We start from the raw sequence: 5,104 nt of genomic DNA on the forward strand, positions 1-5,104 counted from the left end.
ATATGCCTTCCTATTTATTTGATATTTATATATCTCACTAGGTTCTCGCTAGATTTCCTCTGCCTACCTTGTCGTGTGTGGGATACAGCATGAAGCTGATTTATTTTATTATTAAACGGTTTTATTTAGCTCACCCCGTTTGTTTGTTTGGGTCAAATTTAGTAATTGAAATTTAACCCTCTTCCCGTTAACCGATTGATCTGAAATTTGGTATACGCCTTTGATTCTGGTGACAATACAATTATCCATATTCAATATTATTGTGAATCCAAGATGGCCGCCGCTACAAGATGGCGGACAACTTAGTTTTTTTCAATCCCATCAATATGGATATCAAATGAAAGGGCTTGTCAAGTAGAATTCAGTGGACTATACAAAATCAAAATCCAAGATGGCCGCCACTATAAGATGGCGGTCAAGTTAGTTTTTTTCAATCCTATCAATACGGGTATCAAATGAAAGGGCTTGTCAAGCAGAATTCAGTGGACTATACAAAATCAAAATCCAAGATGGCCGCCGCTACAAGATGGCGGACAAGTTAGTTTTTTCGATCCCATCAATATGGGTATCAAATGAAAGGGCTTGTCAAGTAGAATTCAGTGCACTATACAAAATCAAAATCAAAGATGGCCACTGCTACAAAATGGCGGATAATGTAGTTTTCAATCCCATCAATATGGGTATCAAAATAAAGGGCTTGGTAAGTATAATACAGTATACTATACACAATTACAATATGAATCTCCCACCTAAGTCAAGATCTGGTATCCTGTCGAGGACTGTGTGGCTATAGGGTGCCTAAAAATGATACGTCGCTAGGGGTACCACCCAAGGTAAAAGGTAAAAGCGCGCCGAGAACTGTATGGCACTAGGTGGATAAAAATGATATGTCGTTAGCGTTTTCCCCTCAAGATTCAGGCACATCTTGTTGTTCTATTGTCCTTGTCCCTCTATTGGACCTCTGGGGGGGTCGATCGTAACATTCTCCATTAACCTTGCAATAATGAGACATCGAGCCTCATTTCAACGAATTGAATAGCATGAGAAATAAAAACTAAAAACTTAAAAATAAAAAAGTAAAAAAAAAATTTTAAGTTAAACGGTTTTATATTGCAGATAAATGTACTAAAAGCTAAAAAATAATTTCATAGAAATTATGATTACTAAAATAAAATCGTGGGGACACTTGCTACTTACCACTAGGTGGGTGAAGTCTCACGCTATGTCTTTCAATTGTAGATATTGGACGTGCCCCACGATTAAATTTTAGTAATCATAATTTCTATGAAATTATTTTTTAGCTTTTAGTACATTTATCTGCAATATAAAACCGTTTAACTTAAAATTTTTTTTTTACTTTTTTATTTATTGATAAAGGTTTATACAACTTATTATTAACGACTAGCTTTCCGTGTAAAGGTAGATTAAAATTAAGGGGATGAACCCCAACAAAAACCTGCCACCTGCGTCCCGGGCCGTCAGGGGCAGCCACATTGCTTACGTACAAATGTTGCAATGACCTACTATTTAATACGGGGTAGCTTTAAATTTTATTATAAAACATTAAACTAATATAATTGTAGGATACAATTGTATAAAGAACTAGCTATAACATACTGATTATCGAATCGAATAGAAATGTTATAGGTACTAGCGGCTATTATGTAGTTTCTGAGATTTCGTGATGAGTCAGTGACCTTTCGATTTTATATATATAGATAACCTTTATATAACCTTCCTCACAGCTTCAAAGCTTCGATGAAAGTGCATAATAGAGAGATATAAATTTCTGCCTACCCTCTTAATACAGAGAGTATGTAAGTAAAGAGAAATATCTATAAACTTAAAAACATATATATTTATCACTCATTAACGCTGGCGCAAGTGTAAGCCGATTTGTGGGACATGTGGTGGGTGTTTATTCATAAAATGTTCCGAGAAATATTAATCTTGTTTATTCTGTTCGGGCTCTCTTTGAGAAAGAGATTTGTTATCTTATATGCTACAAGCAGTTGTTTCCAGAAAAATCAATTGAGTTTTACAAGAGGCTTAAAAGTGATGTTGCTAAACAAAAATGTTTCTTAAATCTTTAAGGTCAAAATAAAGTCATCAACACAATGTTCTGCTGAAACTTCGTATTACATACATTGTACTACATACATTGCATTGATTTGAAACCTCAATTAACACATTCAGTAAACAAACACTTTTCAACTTTTGTATTATACGAGTATACTCGTATGTCTGAATGGACAGAAAGATAAAATATTAGAGCCTTTTCAAAGCTTTTTGTTCCTTGACCGATCCGTGGCATCGTTTGTCACTATCAGGAAAGAATATAAAGCAGGTGCGGTCTTCTGCGACAGTTTCGTGTCGTTTTTCAGACGTCCGCGTCATCCCGAAATACCTTTTTATGAGTACGTTACTAGTGGAAGTGGGAATTGGCGATAAGGGATTTTTTGTTATATAAATGCTTATGAGACCAGTCTTGGATACGTGTCCGTGTCACAATAAAAGAACCGGACAAGCGCAAGCCGGACTCGCCCACCGAGGGTTTTATACAAAAATTTCAGATCTCGAGCTTTTTCTGAAATTCAAGCTTAGCTTAGCCACAGCCCTTTCATCTGATACCTCACTTGAACTAGCGACTTTAATACCAAATTTTGCCCCTATTTTAGGGATATTATTTTTTAGGGTATAGCCACAAATGTATAGTTTCGTTCATATTTTCTTGAACTAGCACCTAGCGTCTACAGCTAGTAACCTATAGACGCCAGCTGCCAAATTTCATGCCTCTAGGTCAACCGGAGGTACCCTATTAATTTTAATTCCCTTATAAACGGCCATATATCTGATCTGAGTATATAGTTTGAATTTCGACTCGATATCTCCAAGCATTTATGAGATAAGTGCTCTTGACAGACAAGCAGACAGACGGACGAACATCAAAATGATCTTAAAATGGTTTCTTTTTTCCTTAAAAGGTCCGTACTTCCAAAAAAAATACTACTTACTAATTATTATATAACTAAATTGACAAATATTATATTTATTGACTTATTCAATTTATGAGATATTATTCATTGAAATACAAAACTCAACGCCGCGCTCTGTGTACCAAAATAAAGACTCACAAATAATTGCAATATAATCTTTTCACCCAGAATCAAAAGCCACAACCATAGCGCTTACAATCAGACACCCACAAATCCCACACCGGTATATACTCGTATAATCTAAAAAAGTATCTATAATTAACTGTAGGTAAACTAATTTCGTCGGGCTACTAAGCCATTAGTTCCAAACGATGGCTCTGAATCAAGTACTTACAGTTTAAACACACATCACTAGTCACAGTGTCGGGGTTCGAACTAATTACATCACTAATTACGCAGGTGCTAAATCCTCGAACTACTGTCATTACACCAAGAAACAGGTAAACTAATGAGCTAAGTTGATCATATTTAAAGGTTGCAATTTAAATGTAGATATGCAAATTTTGTGTAGATTTTATTTATTTTAGATTTAAATATATTATTTTTTTGCTTCACGCTGTATTGAATATATAGTAGGGTAGGTAAGGGAAATCAAGGAGGTTTAGTCACGCAGTTCCTTATATACCACTGAATTTTTGAAAGATTGCGTTTTAAGTGGCGGAACTCAACGCTGTTTTTGTTGTTACCGGAATGAGAAAATGATAACAACTCATCTCATGATGAAAGTCTTGACATGTGGACAGACGGGTAACAAAGTGACCCTAGCGCGATGATTGTAGGTTCAATCACCACTCAGAGTAAAAATTTTAAAATCGTTAAGCTATCACTAATAGGTTAAAAGAAAATGTTTACTTTTTTAGTCTATGCCGCTATAAACATATAGTCATCCATCAACTACTACGTGATTAATGACTTGAGAACTTGAGCGTTAAGTTTCAGAGAACTGAAGGAAAATTGTATAGGGGAATTGTGCTCAAGATGGCATACTATGATAAGATGACACACTATCAAAATTGATGAAACTATTAGCGCTAAGTGCGATCTTGTGACGTTTTAAAGAGTGTCTGTAGATGCAGCTAGTGCTTAAATTCAGTATGGCTGAGAGTGAATGCAGATGAGCAAGTAATTCATGTTTTCGTTATTTTCAATTGCAACAAATTTTTCTTTCGCTTTTGCTTGATGGTGAAAAGACATGTAAGATAAAGATTTTCCATTTGAACTAATTATAAATGTAAAATAGGATTATTATATGACACAACTAACGCTAAAAGCGCATCCTAACCTATAACCTTTTGTCACAACGGTTAAAATTAAATTCATATATCTATTGGGTAAGATGACATACAAAACGTGAGTATAAGATGGCATACTATCACACTCTTATAAATAGAATCGATGTATTTTTTTTGCTTTACGTACAAAATGCCTGGCAATTACAAACGAATATGTATTGTTCACAAGAAGACATGGATAAGGCTGCTAGAGCAAGGGCATTCAATAGCCGCAAGTGACGAAGCTTATTTCCCTTTTGGAAAAGGAAGTGACTGATAACGGAATCCAACCTCATAAAATTAGCAACATGTATGAATCTGGCCTTAATACTGTTTAAAAGCCCCCCAGCAAAGAAGAAACTATTTATTTGTGAACTATGCTCGACATATAATGATGGCATTTTTATGCCACATACTAAGTATGTCATTTTACCCTGTAGATATATCGTCTTACACTGGTCGACCTAAGTGCGATTTTTGTTTGTTTTTATGATGTTTGAAAGATGATTGTTCTGAAACTAAAATAATTTCGTTGATTATGAAATATATAATAGTATACGCAATATGTTGTTCTCAGATCACTTTATTTATTTGAAATATTTGTCTTCAAACAAAAAGTATGTCATCTTAAGCACAATTCCCCTATTTTGTTTGTTCACAACTGCACTGATATGGAAGCTTTGTAAGCGACTTATAATCACTTCTTGGAACATATTTCATATGTTACTTTCGGCCACTTTAGTGCGGCCTTAAGCTTCGGCATCCATCATGAAATTTGGCGGAAAGAGGAAAACAGAGTGTCTTGATTATATGTAGCTGAATAAGATACTCGTAGTC

Source organism: Heliconius melpomene, chromosome 19 (assembly GCF_056956725.1).
Source record: "Heliconius melpomene rosina isolate 202511_hmr_F chromosome 19, ASM5695672v1, whole genome shotgun sequence".
NCBI lineage: Eukaryota > Metazoa > Arthropoda > Insecta > Lepidoptera > Nymphalidae > Heliconius > Heliconius melpomene.